General features: G+C 43.2%; 1 protein-coding gene across 5 annotated transcripts in view; it reads right to left on the bottom strand.

Moving 5' to 3' along the window:
* The window catches only part of grm4 (glutamate receptor, metabotropic 4), a 132,640-nt gene that overhangs the window by 72,849 nt on the left and 40,004 nt on the right, over window positions 1–19,787 (bottom strand). The gene's annotated exons all lie outside the window — the stretch shown is intronic.

Here is a 19,787-nt window from a genome sequence, read left to right as displayed (position 1 = left end):
AGAGTGTGAGAAGCACACCACAATCCTTATAATCAGCAACCATTGTAATTTCTTTTTTTTTTTCCTTCCAGAAATATAGTACTTTTCTGACAAGGTTGTCCTTGATGACATCGTAAGGGCTTTTGTCTTTGTAAAAGCAAACTAAAGCATGGGGAGCTTGTGAGGATGCAAATTCATAGACCAAAACACAAGTTTGAGTAAATGAATATGTCTTATTACCTGCTACCTAAACCCATCCTCTTGAACAACGTATGCATTTGACTGTCATTCATTCGTAATACAGTTGGTGTAAAGCTATTAGAATCACCCTGCAGAAACACACGCTCTGATGATTTTCCTGTATAGTACTGACTGCCTTTTGACAAAGACTAACTTTACACTGTTTCTATGGATTCGGTTTAGCAACTTTCCTCATTCCTAAAACAGTTGTACACATGCATCATTACTCTGCATTTACATAAAAAAGGAAGCAAACACAGTAACATTCAAGATAAACACATTCACATAGACTCGACAAGAGGCACATCATCTAAAAACTGTCAAGTTTGACCGTAATAGAATAAATGAAATATTTCTCAGAAACAAATGAGAAAAGTTGTCTTCATTTGTTAGATTATTCCTATTCATATGTTAGTTTATTCACCAAAAAGCCTTCTTCAAATTGATATTTACTGTGGAGAATTATGAGTCGCTATTAAATAAATTCAGATTAATTGAATTGTTCATTTAAGCACACTGATCCTAATGCTCTTCATGCCACGTTAGTACAGGCATCGTGTTCTGTTCTACCACCATGATCCACTAGGACTGTTGACTCCCATGACGGTGCAAAAATCTATTTCACAGTCATTTGTCAACTGCTGAGATAGAATAAGAGGGCTTTCTTCATTGGTTCTGTAATAAACCAGTGGTGATGCCCCAGATATTAACTGCTACCCAGTTCACGATCCCCTCCTGGGACCCCTCCTCACCTCGAAGTCCCCTGCTGCAGAGTGCTGTGTGCCACGCCCCCATGCCAGAGTTGATACCTCAAACTAAAAACCACAGCCCATGGTTTGATGTTATGATCCATAAAAAAATGCAAATAGCCCTAATTAGATGTTCTTCGGGTGTTTTTTAAGTTCTTAGCTTAGTTTGTGTGAAGTGCTCACAATTGTTCGTAAAGAAGTATGTCAGGTTTCCTTGTAATACCAGAATATAAGAATTACACAATATTGACTTAGATGTCAGTCTTGCAGGCACTAAAGAGGCATTTTCCTTTTTTCTGTTTGTAAGCCACAGTCTGCAGTATATTTTTAAAAGAAATGTTTCACCTATTATGTCCAGAACAATGCATTAAAACTGTTTTCCTCTCAATGACGTTTGGCCATTTTACTTAGTCGATATGAATGCAAAAGGCAAAGTAGTCAAGGCATGCAAATTGTTAGAAACAACATAAGAGCAAAGATGATTATGTTCTCATTACAAAAAGACAACTGATGGCATGTTGTAATGAGAGAGACCAGCCAGCGTATTAGGATGAGCCAAAGGAGACCAAAAGAACACAACAAGGTGAACATTTTACCATAACTGTCTAATTAAATGGCCAGAATGCCATCCAACAATACCAATTAACTTTATTAAATAACATCAGTCTTTTAATTAAGTATCCTATACTCACAGTACACGAACAGTTAGTAAAATTGACTGAGCTGCTTCCACTAATATTACACTGCTGGTCTCCGGATTTCCCTATGGCACTCATATCCTTGGTATGTCATAATACTGTTATCCTACATATGTAACCAGTATTTTAAGGGACCAAAGAGAGTCGTGATGTTTTATGTCAACTGTTAGTATGAGTCACGCACTTGGCATCTTTGAGGAAACAACCATATGTTCAAATCTCAGACTGGTAGAGTGCGTAACTGGAAAGGCCCCGGTGGTTTACGCTTAGCAGGGCAGAGAGAGAAATCTGTCCCTGGTTTGGGGGAATATTGTTGATCAGAGAAAAAGAGACATGATATTATCATGATATTATGCATCATATGTCTCTGGGCAGGCGTTTGATTTCCCCAGGTTCTCACCAAAGAGGAATAGTGGTGTGGTTTGCTGGCTGGAAATACAACCTTAAGGTATCTGCTCCAGAGAGCTCCCTAGTCTATATAGCCTCTCTCTGACAAATTCAAAATATCACCCAAAACAGCCTGAGAGGTCCCCATAATGAATGCAACACAAATTAAAATAGAATAGAGTTTGAAAAAAAAGAAAAAACAGGCTACTTCAGAGACACGGCTTTTCAGTTCATAGTTGAAAGCTCCCTGGACAAAACTGAGGACGGCGATGACAAATGGCTGAAGCCGGGCCTCGTGATCATCCACTCCCGTCTAAAAGCACATGCAATCTGGAGGGCTGCCTCATTCACACAGTCCCACAGTCTGAAACCCGCTGAAGGGAGGAATCAATTAAGCATATGTGCAGTGCAGAAAACATGGAGGGGAGGCCTGACCCAGTTTCATATACTCTGGAGCAGAGATGTGAATCTCTGCAGGCCGGGTGGGGGGGTGATAATAATCTACAGATGGGAGAGGAGTTATTGGCTTGCAGGTACAAAGGTGGAAGTACTCCTGAGTCACTCCTTATTCATTACTGAATTATCACACAGCTGAATAAATCCCCCCCCCCCCCCCTCAACTCTATAGTCTGACCCAGACGTGTTGCCTTTAGGTCACTCACTTGACACGTCTCGTTTTTGTGCCCGCTATTAAATTCATCTGTAGGCGAGAGCAACAGTCTGAGCAGAGACGATGCCACTGCTGATCTCTGCAATTACTGCTGTTAGGATTTACCACTGCCTGTGTCAGAGAGTGAAAAAATTATTTTCTTTAAAAAATAAATAAATAAAAAATAACACTTCCTGGTCATCTGATGACCCCTCTGCTTGAAGAGGGCACCGTTTTCTGTGTCAGGCGTCATGATGCTTTCATCGGGGATTTTATTTGCTCTGTAAGGAGTAACTGTGGCTCAAGTCTGTTATTCATGTAGCTTCTCTAGAGGTTCCTGCACAAAGCAGCTTTTGTTTCCTTTTTCATTAAATGATCAAGTTAAAAGCTGTCCTATTAAAATGTGCAGGAAAGAACACGTTATGGCGACCTAGAACAAAATTAAAAAGGAAAAATCTGGAAAGAGAAAGAACCAAGAAAAACATCTTATCAGATTGTTGCAGCTTGAAGTTGAACATAGTGTAAAAAATGTACACATTCAAGCTTGTCATTAAACCGGTTCCTGGGCCTTTTGTATATGATCCAACAGAGTGTATTAATATGATATGAGCGCTAAATGCTTGCTGCATAGTCCAAGCTGTGTAAAAAGTCTTAACTTGCATATTGTTAAGTATAAATGAAGCATCTGATGTCTCGCCGTAGTCAAACAGGCACGCCCCATTCGAGCGAGTGACACTCCTAACATTCAGCTGGCGCCTCTCTGATAAGCAGCTAATGGAGCAGGCTTCCGCCCGTTGTGAGGAGGCTGGCAGGCGGCCGGCCGGCCCCACGCTAACGCACCTGTGTTGGGAGGATTCCCGTGGCACCTGTGGCTCAGCCCCAGGGATACGAAAATCAGGGACCAATTCCACTTCTTCCCTCAGCCCGCCGGCCCGCACAAACCTGCAATCGAGGCAGCCGCGAGACCCGTTTCAGAGCAAAGCCAGACACACCGCTGCCCTTAGGCGGCCCTAGGAAGCACAGAGCCGTCCTCGTCTGTGCTGGCGCTCGCTAGATACAGGGTGTACAGGACGGCATGCGCTCACAAGCGTTATGTGCCTGCTCAGGCAGAGAGATAAATAATCCAGTTATATTATTACTATTCATCGCAATTTTGTTCCAGGAGTTTCCATTAATGTTTCTGCGTTCTCCACTAAACTTTACGCGTTTTAGATGTATGCAGTGTTTCAATCCGAGATGCAACGTAGGACTCAAAAGCACAGAAGAGGCCTGTCTGTCTCTGTAGATAACTCTGGTTTGACAGGTTGGCTTATACAGACAGCACAGGTAGTACACAAGAGTCACACTTCCGCAGTCCGCCACCCTCAATCACGGCCCCCGTCAAGGCTCCTCCGCAGTGATCTCCACAGCTGTGAGCTCCACTCCACCGCACAAACCCTCATCGCTCTCCCACAGACTAGCTGCATCCATCTCTCCCTAGTAGTCATCAACCAGCAGGAAACTACGGAGAAGCAAAGTGACAAATCTTTTCAAATTAAAAGTGTAACAGTCATTTAGCAGAGGTCTTCCAGTTAGTAGTCTCACAAATCATCCTTTACTTAGGCACTGACTGTAATCTTTTTTAGAGATGTAAACAGATCAAAACTCAGAAGAGCACATATTGGAATCTGACCTCGGAACAACAAACCTTTTGTTTCAGTGTACCACTTTGTTATGGGGCCAGTGTGATGTTCAGGCTAGTTATTTCATATTTGTTATTATGAACAAGAAATCAAAAAGAACAACTTTGTATGAATTAATTAAAGTGAACTATGCTAATTATCAGTCTAATTTGTAGATGTGTTTTTAATCAGTACATGGTACTGGTTTATCTGTTAATCATTAGCAATCATAATTATTATATAATACTATTAGGCACCACTCAACAATGCGATACTTGGTAATATGGTTCTCTTCATGGCTGCTATGATGTTGGATGTCATTGTAATGACACATTGCACAAACGAGCCAATTCACAGCACCAGGTTCACTTTATTTATGGCCCTATATAGCACTATTATGCAAATAGAATGGCATTTATGACTCCTCCCCATTATATAGCCCCACTTTGAAGTCTTTATGGACATCATTCAAACTGTTCAGTATGTCAAGGACAAACTTGCCCTTCATACCCAAATCAACAGCATTCGTCCCTCCATAGTAATATTCTCTTTGTGACTTGCTATGGTGCTGCATCCAAACTAGGCCGTCTTTAAACTTTTCTTCTTCCTGAGTACTATCAGCTAATGACCCTATGAGGAGTTGAAGGACTGATCACAATACCCCAGATCTGTCATTGACTCCTCATTAATAGCGTATTCACAGGGAGTTTGGTTAATGATCCAGAATGAAATAGACAGTGAATGAAACAGACGTGCTCAACATCTCTGGGAGTTCAGATGAGTAACTGAGTCACACAGTGATTCAGGCATCATTAGCGGAGGTGGTAGAAACAAATGTATCATTTCAACCACCACTAATATCACCTTGATTTATCATATCCTGCACTATGAGCCTGGCTGTGACCTGTGTGTTTGGCTCTAACACATTTTCAACTGATAAATACTCATTGTTGTGACAGTGATGCTATAATATATTGTTGTAAATAGAATAGAATCTGTTGTAAATATTCTGTTGTTTTTAAGCTAAATAGTGATCAGCAATGATATGCAATGTACTGTAAGTGTATTTAAAGCATTTAAAGGTAATTATTTTTAATTTATTGTGTATAAATGCTTATGACTGGACCTGAAAGATGAACATTTAGCTCGACTTGAACTATGATTACCATGTATTTGAACCTTGGCCAAATTCCTGCTACTCTTAATCTGCGATGGTTTCATAAGTCTGCATCTGAAAGATGCTCTTCTACACGTCAACCAGGTTCCTCTGGGTTGTTTTCAAAGGGCATGTGACTTTCTCGTGCAATGGCTCAGACTCCTTTGCGTTCACGAAGACAGCAACGGAGGTCGCACTGGGTCCCTTCAGGGTGGCAGGACTCAGAAACACCAATTACATAGACGACTGGCTGCTGGGAGCAAAGTCCCATCAGCCAGTGTGTAAGTGTTCCAAGATTCTCCAGTCCTTTGGCCCGAGACCAGGTTCTGCCATCAGTTATGAAAAGATCCTATTCAGCCATTTTCTTCTGGAGTTTGCAGCAGTGGCAGCCTCATTTCGCAGGCGACTTTGTCTGCTCAGAACAGGACCACGTGTAAACTTTCACTTGTGTCTCTGCCTTCTCCACCTCACCGCTCCTATGATAGCAGTTAGTCTGCTGGGACTGCTTCGTATGAGCAGGCTGTCAGAGATGGGCCATGTTCTCCTCAGCTGAATGCTTTCACACTTCCACCATGGCGCTTCTATCTCCTAGCTGTATTTGTGTGTATATGTGTGCATGTGTTCTCCTCATATTAGTGACCCAACCGACCCGGGAGGTTAGGAGCTTCTTGACCAGGGCTTGGGTGGTCTGGTTGTTCCCTCAGGTGGTCCCCTAAGCACAGACCTCTGCAGGAGCATCCATCAGCCCAGGTTTTTGTGCTGCTAAAGCTCCAGACACACCTCAGCTGGGTACTTGAAGTTCTGCCGGTCCTGATTACCTACCTCAGGTGCACTGGGAGCTTAAAGAGAACAACAGTGTGGACTTTCTCAGGACCCTTCACAGCTCGCTTAATTACTATTGCCAGAACCCTAGAGCATCTACAATAAAGGCATTTCCTTACAGTCATGAGGTCCGGCTGTCTGGATGGTACTAGTATGTTGTTTAACACACAGGCTCAAGTTCTATTGTGTGAATCGCAGTTTCGGGGAATCTAAATCCCACTGTCTCCAGATATTTGTTAGCTGATGCAGTATGGTGTGTTTCCATTACTGCAGGGCTACCAAACCTAACCTAAGTGATGGAGAGATGGAACAGCTTGTAATGAAGGACCAAAGGATAACACTGCTCCTGAGAGTCCGCCATTAGTGGTCATACTAAAACAACCTCTATTATGAGTCCATGTTGTTATGCAGCACAGGCCAAACCCAGTTCAGCCGAACGCTATTGCCTAGAGCACCGACTGTAAAGGAGCTTCAATACAAAAGGAATATTTCCCCACACCATTTGGCAGATCTATGCATTTTCCCTGTCTCTTAGTTAATCTCCATTTGATGAATCTCAGCCATCCCTAATCTATGTGGTCTTTCTAAATATACGAACTGCAGTCAATAGTGATGACAACCCTCGCAATCTCACACATTGATTTATCTATACACAGGCTTCCACTGCCAGTCAGGATTAGACAATTTATGGCTTATCAAAGATACCCAGGGTGCAGCATGGACAGAGAGGCACATCACACAGGCAAACGAGGGCCACAGCTGGTCACCGTGGCCAGCACGTTCTGTTTCAAAGTTTAGTTGTCACATCCGTGAATTAAAAAGGCAGAATAAGAATTGCTTAAATTTTTGATTCACATATTTTACTGGTATTCAGTTTCAGTACAAATCTTCCATTGTTTCTATAAGATTTAATTGCCTTAATCAGTCTTCTGCTCATACCCAATCAACTTCCTTCTCAAGATCTCCTTCCAGGTCTTTGCTTTTACACTGTGTGTGAGAATTACCTCCTACCTCCTAATTCACTGATGTTTGTTCATTTGATCTACCACATATGGAATTTTGAGGTTAGAAGTACCCGGACCATCTTCCTCCCAAACTGTGCGCCATTAACCTTTGCCTCCTGTGCTCTCATTACTTTCTCTGCTAGATGTCATAGTCTTTCACTTAATCACTTTCTAATTAAAAGGTAACTGCTGTGCCCCTTTCTCAGTTTTATTTCTGCAGAAAACCTGCTTGGGTGTGGTTCTTATGTCTAATGCAAGAATGTTTCCTGAATAAACTGAACAATTTAATGGGGCATTGGCTGCCGAACAAGTGGGCCCTCGGGAGAACAAATCTTCTCGAATTTACATTCCCTTTACATCACGTCCTAAAGCCCTTTATAGACACTGCTTGTGAAATGTGTGTTGCTGTCATGATGCAAAACAAACTCTTTCTGAGCTTATACAGAGTTATAAAAAACAGCAAAACAGGAATCCTTCCTGAGACCAGGATCCCAGAAGGGAGAAAGTGATGGCTCTATGTTCATCTATTAAAATTAATATAGCTGGAAACATTATAATAAAACAGTGATTTCATAACATTACCTTTGCAGAATTTAATTATTTTTCAGTTTTCATATGATCAGATCCGTGTTTAGTGTGAATAAACCTAAATTTGTGTGTTAGGTCTGTGTTCCACAAAACATGTTACCAGACATTATTGGTTAAATTAAGTCAAACTGTTTGAATCAGCCAAGCTAATAAAAGTAAAAAGTCATATGATATGCCATGTAGTCTCAGCAATAAAACACACTGGAACTCCATGCACATTACATGATCAGCAGTTTGGTGACGAAGAATCAGAGAATGCTGCATGAAAATGCTGCCAGTAATTATTAAAATAGAAATTCTATTCACACACATACAAAAAATAATAATCTATTGCAGAACTGTAAAAAGTGCATAAACCTGACTGTCATAACAAAACCCAAACAATAATAATGCAGAAGGTGAAGAAAATAATTGACATACTGTTGAAAAAACTGAATATAATTAGAAAAAGATTATTGTGTGTGTGTGTGTGTGTGTGTGTGTGTGTGTGTGTGTGTGTGTGTGTGTGTGTGTGTGTGTGTGTGTGTTGTATCTGTGTGTTTGTATCTGTGTCCATGCATGTATACATGTTTGTGTCAGCATTTGATGCTGATGGTGTTCTTACATTCAGGATAGTATTGTCCCGGCAGGACAGGACTTCACAATGGATCCTGACAAAGGCCAATCACCAACCAACCTCATACCAATAACCTGCCTGTCCACATGGAAGCCACTATTGGGAATACTCGCCCCCGAGCTGAATGAACTTATGAGCGTGAGCACTGATCAGAAGGTCATTGCTGGAACGCTGGAGAAGCATTAGAAGCCAAATACAATTGCCCAGGTCAATATAAAGTGTAGTGTATAAATGAAGGAGACGCACTACACCAACAGTGCATTACCATCAATCAGAGTGGGAACAGTACAGACTTTGGAGCAGAATTACCATCATTCACCCTCTGTACATGGATGAATGAGCACTGACTGCCCTGAATGTCTTTCAGGGACCAGAGTGGTCGGCTGATAGTAAGAGGAAGAAAATTGATCAGGACGGAGGGAATTGAACTTCCACGAAGCCACATAACAGACAGGGAGGACGGCTGTAAACACCGGCAACTCTTCAATCACACAGACACCATACGGCAGGAACACGGACGGCAACATCCAAGTTCTTCCATAGGGTCGAGCGGTTCCTCAAGAGTCCGTTGAAGAACAAACATCAAGGCCATGGACATGTATGCCCTGCCCGTCATCAGATACCCAGCAGGCAACATAACCTGGCTGAGAGAAGAACAGGAAGCTGGCGATGTCAAAACCATAAAACTCTTCACAATTTACAGGGCACTCCACCCAAGATCCAACATCTGAAGGCTGTACACCAGCCGGAAGGAGTGGAGAAGATGTCTACAAAGTGTAAGATCCCGTGTCCAGGGTGAGACGTGAAACATCAACGAATACATCCAAGCAACAGGCCCCAAGGAGGAGCTGGTGAGGGTCTGCCTGATACAAATGGGGAACGTGGCCTGGATGCAGAGGAGGTACCATGACAGATAACTCCTCCATGGAATAGCAGATAACAAAGATATAAGATATAAGACAATCCTACCAATGGGGTACACACGCACACACACCAACACCACATTTCTTTGCAAATCACCAATGAACAAAATATCAAGTGAAAAAAAAATGTATTCATAAAATTCCATTAGATATTTGTGCATTAAAACACATCCCCTTTTCTTGTGAACGACACAATTTCTTCTTCTACCACACTTTTATTTTAGCTTCAGCAGTTCACGCTTCTTAATTATTTGTCAAGAGGAGGAGAGTGTTTTGAGGTTATGGATCACAAGGCTCAGCCCTTGGTTGTCATGGAGATAGTAAGCATGGTAGTGCAGGAATGTCAGTTTTCGAAACATCGTCAAATGTGAACATTCACTCTTCATCCAATGCCAATATTTGATAACCAGGAGGCAAGTCATGTTCATAACAATACAATAAATGATTTTTCTGCTGGTGAATGTGGTCTCATTGGTACCATGGTGAAGATCTACACCGGTGAGTAGAACCTGTACTTTAAGACTCATATGGACAGCAAACATAAAACTTTCATTGATTTTATTTTATATGATTTAACAGCACCTGTTTCAGGCAAGTAATATATTTGGTTCCAAAGAAAGAAAGAATGCTGTAAGCCCTGCTGAGGAACTGTCATTCTTTAATATGTTCAGTGGAGTCCACATTATATCGATTTTTCTGACATGTGTCAATGGCCAAATATGCATCGCCCTTCAAATATGAATCTACTGTTTCGAGGAGCAGCAAGAGAAAAACAGTCCATGTCTATCTCACTCACTTTTTAAAACTGGGAACAATATCTAATGGAGAACCATATCTTAAGCTACTCAGAAGTAGTGCTTCAAGATCCATTTGCAGAGAGACTCGTATCTTACCAAGTTAATATAGCTGGCTGAAGTTCTCATGTTGTATTTTTGCTACAACTGACACTATGCTAATACAAAAGCTTTATAATGTCACCATTTTAAAAAAGTGACGATTACACTTCATCTTGAATGTATTCACTGAGCACCTTTGGAAATGTGAAGTAAGGTTACGAGACTCCCAACACAAGACGTGTTTCCTTTATGAAAACTTTAGACTACTTTATTCACTCTCCATGGAAAGAGTGCTTGTTTGTCTCTGCTGGCACAATATCCTGCTCTTGGTGTTATGAGTATATTGGAGTGGACAGTAAGAGTTTGCCCTGAAGACCTTGGTATGTAAACACACTGCTGCTGTCATAAGAATACTCAGAGACGGTGTATTTACCCAGACAGCATAGGGCACAAACAAAACAAGGATCTAGATTTGGATTTGATTCGCTCGACCTAAAGTTGTTGTAAAAGTCAGCACTGCTGAATGTGTACTGACGTAGATCTGCATGTCTATTTCAGTCTTGAACCACTAAGTACTGAGTTTATTTAGAAAGTGAGAATGCCGTTGGTGAAATGATCGTTTATTGAGGAAGCCTTACCAGAAGAAAACGACATGGTCATTTGCTTCATGACATTTCCTCAATAAATACTGTTTCGTCCTGTGAATCAGGAAAGCGGCCACATTTAATTACTGCAGTCTTGGGGAAACAAATGTTGAAACTGCAGGAATTAGGCAACTGGCAACTGGGCCCAGTCAATAGTAGTGAGTCCATTCAGTTCAAGTGGCTCTCAACACCCCTCCACCTCACCTCATGACTACTCTATGAATTGAGCTGAGCGCGCTCCATTTAAATAGACCTACAGGCCAAAAGATCAAGTTCCCTTGGGCAGGCTCTGTGTTTCAAAGCCTCCTCCACTCAACTGCCCAGGCCTGCCAGCCTTTTCATTCCCCGTTTTAATCTCCTTGAGTCCTGGCTCTTAGTACAGAGCAGGGCCCCTGAGGAAGCCTACAGTTAGACATAACCCTGAGCATCATCTCCTCGTCTTGCCTTGAGCCCTTTAACCATGCTTGAGCTGACCGGCTCGCATCACAGAACTGCCCACACCAAGATTACTTTGCAGGCCCATTGGGTTGCAGAAAGGCCTGATATTGTAAATAGAATGAATGAATTTTTTTTTTAAAGGATGAAATAAAGAAGTTCATTTAAAAATGAATCAATCAGAATGATGCAGAATTGCTCCGGACTGGAAACAGCTCATCCAGTTTTAAATGAATTTCTATTCGTTTCATAAGCTAATGTGATAAATGAGCTGAAAAAGGTCAGCTGGTGCTCTTGTCATAGATGCAGCACTGTGCTTCACCTTTCCCAGGTGTTAGAGGTTAAACCCACCATCAGTGCATCCGCATCAGTTTACGGATCCATTCTAAGGTCTCGTGTACCGCTTCCTTCCGAACCCTCTCATGATGCACGAGCTCTGCGGCGTTCGCCTCCCGTCAGTGCACTCGTGACAGTGATGCTCCCGTCTTCTGCACAATCGCCCACGCAGGGCATGTTCGCCGAACCGTCAAGTGCCACGGAAGGCTCCGGGGTCCGTCACTCCCACCCCGGCCCCCGCCGGCGAGGACCCCGCGTTCCGCTCCGCCTCCCTCGCACCTCCCGCCCTCATACGAGTGGGGGTTACTGTAATGTCGGCTGACATACTGACAAGTGGGTGATTGCTAGCGGGGGGGACAATCACTCGCGGGACCTTTAGCGGCTGCTGAAAGCCGAGGTGCCAGGGGCGGTGCAAATGGCCAGTGAGGGATCGCACTGACCGCGACATTCCTGGCGTGGTGTTGCTTCCCCGGCCACGCCACATGAGTCACGAGCCTCCCTCTCCCCTCCCCGCCGCGTGAGCCCATACGTTACACAGGCAGGAGAGTTATTAAAAACTAACACTGGTGAAATGTGAAGCGCGCTCTCTGGAAGCTGCAGCCCACCCCACAAATAAGGCTTAGATGCATCATCCGTGCCCAAGAGTCTGGGAGTGCAGAACTGCCTGTGCTCTCGCCGGGAGACGAGAATGACAGGATTCTTAGCCTTCCCCATCGATATAAATGATGCGCCAGTCGATCTGGACCTCAACTACACAGTCAAATCACCAGGGATGAATGAACTCCTGTGCAGAACATGTTAACCCACATTTTCCTGGCATGAGCATGAATGGCCCTGTGTAGGTGTTCACACAGCCCTGTAGAAAATAAACGTCTGGCCTCCTGGTCTTAACCTTTCCACACCTGCCTCTGATGTTCCGTGGCTAGGAGGACGTAATCATACACGTAAGATTGCAGTTGGAATTTCTGCAGACTGTCAGTTATCTAGCAGCAGGAATGCACAACCCTGTAGCTGTACCCAACTAACCAATAATACAGCACAGCTAATGGGCTGAAAAGACACGACGGCAAGCTTATAATATAGAGGAGGATGTGTGCATTTGCCTATAAAAATGTTGCAAAAAAAACGTCCACAAAATGTATTATATTGTGTGCACGGTGTTGACGAGCTGACTGGGCTATGTGTATGGGTGACTGCACACGAGGCGGGGAGGTGTGCTGAATATCCTCTGCTGGAAGGGGCTCTGCTTGGCTGTTCTGTTCGGAGCTGTCGTGGTTTGGACCGTACAGAGTGGGTGGATCCTATTTGAGTGCCATACAGCTCAGTGTAGCTCCATCACTGCAGGTTCAAGCCTGTGTGTGCAGTCATAGCCGCACCAATGGCTCAAGCAGCAGCTAGATGAACGTCCACGGCTACCGTATATCAGTCCAGACATCATATTGGGCCAGATTGAGGTTTTATTGCAGACGTGTACTGTAGGTCAGGCTTGGGCCTTATGGCAGATACTGTCATTGTTACTTTATTTTGGTGAAACATCCCACACTAAAAACTTTTAAAATGCTCTTTTTTTTAATTGCATGCACAACACATCTCTCACCACAGATAATGGATTTCTGTTGTCTCCTTATTCCATATTTCATTGGTTTCCGACTTCGCTGAGGTAGTGCTCACAATGACAAGTCCTGCATATCTACACAAAACCCACTCAACAGCATTCGCAAGTGCTCCGTGGCTTATTACAGACATTCTACGTGCTGAAGGATCTCCTGGGTACAGGGACAAATGACAGGCAGGAGTGGCCCAAGCCTGCAGTTTTACTCAGTGTCTTTGATGATTACAGTATTTTAGGTTTTTTTTGTGTGTGAAAGACCAACAGAGTGTTCACAACTAAGATCAACATGTAACAACCATTTTGACAATGTGATTTCAACTTAATATAGCAAAGGCTAGACAACAGTTTTGTATTAACCTTGGAACAGTTCACCATTGCCTAGTAGCTGCGTTTGTGCATTAATCTAGGACACATCCTTCTCTTACATGTGCTCTGTCTTAAAGATGCATTATGGATCTGAATATTTGGAACATGCAAAATATTATTCTTGCGGATTTGTTTCAGTCTGTGTCGACTATGAAGATGGAAGGTTTTGTTAAAAAAAGAATGCAAAGTACCTGAGGTCATTCTGGAATCGTTCAAGAGGAAAGTACCTGAGGTCATTCTGGAATCGTTCAAGAGGAAAGTACCTGAGGTCATTCTGGAATCGTTCAAGAGGAAAGTACCTGAGGTCATTCTGGAATCGTTCAAGAGGAAAGTACCTGAGGTCATTCTGGAATCGTTCAAGAGGAAAGTACCTGAGGTCATTCTGGAATCGTTCAAGAGGAAAGTAGCTGAGGTCATTCTGGAATCGTTCAAGAGGAAACGACAGCACAGCCACATCACCCAGCAGAGAGTCAGGTCGGTAAGTGGACCGTGAGCTACTGGAATGTGTGATGTTATGGAGGTTAAGAGAATGTGTGATGTTATGGATGTTGAGAGAATGTGTGATGTTATGGAGGTTAAGAGAATGTGTGATGTTACGGATGTTGAGAGAATGTGTGATGTTATGGAGGTTAAGAGAATGTGTGATGTTACGGAGGTTGAGAGAACGTGTGATGTTGCGGAGGTTGAGAGAATGTGTGATGTTACAGATGTTGAGAGAATGTGTGATGTTGTGGATGTTGAGAGAATGTGTGATGTTATGGATGTTGAGAGAATGTGTGATGTTGCCGAGGTTGAGAGAATGTGTGATGTTACGGAGGTTGAGAGAACGTGTGAAGTTGCGGAGGTTGAGAGAATGTGTGATGTTACAGATGTTGAGAGAATGTGTGATGTTGTGGAGGTTGAGAGAATGTGTGATGTTATGGAGATTGAGATAATGTGGCTTATTGTGCATTAAGACTTCCAACTAATCTAGGATGTTAACCTTCCTCCAACACACAACACCGTGGGAAAGACAAAGGGAAACCACTCAAATAGTATAGCCAAGAACCAAGATAACTTTCAACTCTCTCATTTTCCACTGAATGCTTTTGGAAATTTGCCATTTTGCCATGACTAGCAGCATACCAAAATAAGCAAGGTCAGGTCACATACAGAAACAAAACGAACCCCAGTTAATAGCAGAGATGCTTTTGCCTGTTATGAACTGGTTCAGTGTTAGACTTTTCATTTTGAATGCAGGTTGTTTTTTTTTCTGAATGCACTTTAGGTGCGTAATGACAACACAGACAGAGTCGATAATCGTTTGGCACTCAGTAGTAACATCAGTGAGTCCTGGGTTTGGTAAGGAAATAAGAACACCCATTATGTACACCCATATTTTTCCCATTCACTGCAGGCGTCATGCTCTGATGTAGTGGAACGCCTACAGAACGTGCTCAGGTGTGACAACAGCTGTGCTTTCCACCCAGGCTCAGCCCTCCAAACTTCACCCCCCCCGCCCGCCCTTTTCACACAGACAGCCCCCTCCCTGGAGTGTGTCTGACGCAGCTGTGAAAAAGATCAGAGAACACGCCAATGATCCACGCTCCTGCACGGCCATAGATAAACAAGGAGACGGCTGTCAGGAGTGGAAAATGAACCAGTGCCCTGTGAATGTGTGAGAAGTCCCTGTTTACTGCTCTGAAATGGCAGAATGTAGATGCATGCACAAGATGGGTCACTCCTAAGCTACCATTTTCTCCTAAGGTGGGATCCGGACAGAACCGAATCCGATCAGGTCCACAGTGGGTCACCCAATAACAGCATGGCTCCAGATAAATCAAAACCTGTGGGGTCCAGTCACCACACACACAGGCATACACACACACACACACACACACACACTCACATTGCCTAGAGAAGACTCTGGGTTTCATTAAGTAGCTGCAGTCTTTCTTCCTTGCAGAACTACGTCAATTAACGGGCTTTGCCTTGGAGCCGAGCACAGCTCGCAGTACCGCACCCACCTCCCCAGGTTGCAGCCCTTTCATTATTAACCATGCCTCTCATGGTAAATAATTACATCTCATTACCAAATCCTGAGATGCCAGCTTGAAACTGCCTCCTTTATCTCTCCGTAACAAGCCGGCCCGGCTCAGCGATGCTTCGGGATGAGGTGGCTCCTCCCCTATTCCGGCCTGGAGGCGGGACCAAGCTAGGGAAAGACCCCCAGCTGGGGTCTGCACTCCCGTTGAACGGGTGAATGTTCTTTTTCATAGCGTTATGTTGGACTTCCAAGGTCTGCAATCCCTGCGAGAGCTGCATCTCCTCCTCGCTGCTTATGCAAGAACAAAAGGAAGTGACAGTAACAGTGTCATGTATAAGTTATATAGTGTGATTCATGTATAAATCATGGCGAGGCTGTTCCTTTGGGTTGAATGGGCTTTTCAGTAACAAAAAAAATCTATCAAGGCAATAGCACTCACATAGAAAATGCGCTTGATGGGTTTCCAATAAAAGAGTTTGTCCATGCTTAGCTGCAACATTTAAATGTTGAATTCGAACACTTCTTAACACATAAAGTAGATGTTTGGGTCTGTATAAGAAGGCATATCATTTGCAGGATTACCTATACTGCATCAACCAAATGACAGTATAAAGCCACTTACAGAATCTAGTAATTAGCAAATTATTCCACTTTCGTTTCAATATGTAACACTGATCTTGAAAGCTGCACATTTCTACTATGCAAAGGGGAGTGGGGAGGGGACACGGGTCCAGCTGTGATTGGCAGGGAGGACGGGACAGGGTGCGTCTGGAGAAGACGAGTTTGTGCCATGAACATGATGCTAGCAGGCTGCCTAAATGTGCTCATTTCACACTCCATTTAACAAGAGGCCCTCTTAAGGGGCTTCAGTGATCGCAATGACGTAGGGGATCTCTCAGCATGCATGAGGATCTTGAATCTCAGAATAGCCTCCCACAGGTGGACCATCTTGCTTCAGCGTTGATAATTAGACTAGGTTTGTATGACATTTCTGAAACTTTTTCAGATGTTGTTCCTTAACTGGTTCACCTCTTGACAGGATGATGCATGAAGTTGCCTTGAAATTGGATCTTAGCAGTATCGACCTTATTATTCTTGTACAAATGCTATAAGGGTCAATGTATAGGTTAATGGTGATTTCTTCTTTTTTTTCTTTCTATGTCTGGAGATACCGGGATGGAAGGACGAACATTTGTGTGGACCTAGCATACAGTCATATGTTCCTGAATCACTGAGGTTTGACATCGAAAGACCATTTGAAGTGTAGTGAATGATACGTCCTCCCATTCCCACACCCTAATCAGCTCTCTGTGCAAGTAACTGCAAGACCATCTGACTAATGGCTATTTATCATCACTGAAGATTTCCAAATATGCCCTTGTTTGTCAAGCACCGAATCAAACATGCGGCACAGTCTAACAAACAGAAATCAGTGGTGTGAGGAGAGCTTAGGCCGGCCTCACGAACAAAGCACCTGTTTTACATTCTGGAGCCGGTGCAGATCTGGGCCTAATGAGTTGGCTCGGCCTGGAGGAGCAAACAATACTCTGCTACTATTCCTCCGCGAGCAATGAGACTCTGAAATGAGCCAAGGCAGAAAGAAAGCCGGACCATCAAGTCATCCGTTTCATTCAGCTCATTCAGCTCCCCATGTGGAAGAGGTCAACTGACACAGAGATGTGGACAAAAAAAAGAAGAGAAAGCCAAACAAAACAGTAAAAACTCAGTGGCTGTTTGAAGGAGCTGAGATCACAGTGCTGGGTTTGGACCTTGTTCTGGGTGGAGAGCTGAGGACAGCAGTAGGTCCACTTGCTCAGCCAATGCCTGAGCCGTTTGGCCGAACCCTGCGCTGGACAGATGGTCTTTGCTCGGGGGAAAGCGAGGGAGAATGGCTGGAGTGGTGGGAATCTGTTCAACAAGAAACGTCCCATAGCAACCCCCCCCCCCAATACACACACACACACACACACACACACACACATACACACACACACACACACACACACACACACACACACACATACACACACACAAGTAGAGGTACAGCCCTAACATGCAGAAATGTAATGTAACAGGGATTTTTGCAGGATTTATATAAAGTTACAGCATCAGCAAAGCTTCATCTGTGTGTGTGTGTGTGTGTGTGTGTGTGTGTGTGTGTGTGTGTGTGTGTGTGTGTGTGTGTGTGTGTGTGTGTGTGTGTGTGTGTCTGACAATGTGTGTGAGAGTGGGAGCATGCCAGAGAGAAGATATGGACTTAATAAATCTATGTCCAGTGTTGCCCTATGCCTCTCTATAGGGGTCCGATATGAGGCAGGCATTAGTACTGTATCTATGCTCCATGCACAGATTTCGACTCTGTACACGGCAAAGAAAGTCATCTGATAACATGGACAGAAAATCTATATGTGGGAGCTTCAGACACAAGGCTAAATTAAATCTAAATTTGGTTTTATGCTTAGTCAGACAGTTCAGATAATTAAGCCGTGATAGCAGAGGAGGTTCCCCCGTGGCGAAGGATTTTGATCTTCGTTTGCTGACAGCAAACTCTCCAGTGTACTTGAGGGCAGAAACAGAGCATAAACTTCCTCAGGCCAAGTTCCAAGTTCACCACAACATTGTGACATATCAATAACTGGCACAACATCTTTATAACATTTAGGCATGTCTACGTCTGAAGACCATGTGAGGTGCAGGGCTGTCCAGACAGTTATGGGCTTGTGAGTCCTAAACGATTGTCAAAGATTATTCATACATATAATAATTACAAATTTAACAGAAGCCTCCTGCCCATTCAATCTCAACATTAGTCAAGGCAAAGGAACTCAACAGCCTCAAATGTGAGCAATTCTAGACACTTCCTCAAATTGCTAACCTCCATACATCAAATACCTTTGACTGAGTGGAAAATAGGGAGGCTTTTTAGCATCTGGCTGCTGTGGAGGTGATGGAGTAAAGTAACTCTACTAAGCAATCAATAAAACATGCCAAATGTGTAGATGGCGTATGCATTAAGCATACAGAGCAAGCCAATATCACATCCATGCAGCTCATGTGCTACCAGAACATATAAATTATACATACAGTGATTCCAGGCAAAATCATCTAGTTAAGTAAGACTGAAATGCGTTATTCTATATATGGTGAGTGCATAAAGAGGGGTGAAATATAACAAATCTAATTTGCTTTCACCATCTGTTTCTTTCTCACCTTTCAGAAGCGGCAAACTGTGATCTGGGAGAAAGAGCAGCCAATCAGAGGGAAAATAAACAGTGCTTATAATTCCAGGTGCGCCAAGAAAACAACCATTACAGCTAAATGTTCGGGGTTCCTTTTTACTAGCCATTCTCCCCCTATATAAAGTGCAATTAACCTCAAACACACACCTTCCAAAATATATCAAAAATAAACAACGGCCCTAAATATAAAGAATGTGTTGGAGATCTGACCACGCCATGGTGAAATAACACCCAGCTCCAGGCTATGGATAACAGCCCTTGTCAAAAGGTCCTTCCTCTGACACCTATGTCAGTGCTTTACACTACAAAAATTAAGTCAGAGTTTCTTACAGTTATTGGCCATGACTCAGTGCAGATAATTGTCTGACATCTATGCTACTGCATACTGTAAGTGTCAGTGTGACATTATGGAAAGGTTAAAAAGAACATACTTCACTGTCCACTTTGCTTCCAGCCACATCTGGCCTCAAACTTTGGCATCTGGAAAACTGTAAGAACTGAATTCTTATCACCCTGTTTCTTTTCCTGCTGCTTAGGGAGCCCATGTGTTGTGCACTATGAGAGTTTTTATTTACTTGATCTTATTTTACACAACATCAACATCTTCAAATGAAAGTTAACACACACATACACACATAACACATACACACATGCCATGTTACTGTAAAAGGAAGTTCCCATCGCAGATTAACTGGGAAACTTACATCTTAGCTCTGTTGTATACTATATTGGTAGCATACTATAGGTATAATGTCACACATAGATATTTGTAGACTGAAAGCAGGATAAACATTTACTGAAATGGATGGATGGATGGATGG

This window comes from Brachyhypopomus gauderio, chromosome 8 (assembly GCF_052324685.1).
Source record: "Brachyhypopomus gauderio isolate BG-103 chromosome 8, BGAUD_0.2, whole genome shotgun sequence".
Classification (NCBI taxonomy): domain Eukaryota; kingdom Metazoa; phylum Chordata; class Actinopteri; order Gymnotiformes; family Hypopomidae; genus Brachyhypopomus; species Brachyhypopomus gauderio.
Note: the sequence above shows the minus strand (reverse complement) of the source record. Positions and strands in the feature narration are given on the sequence as shown.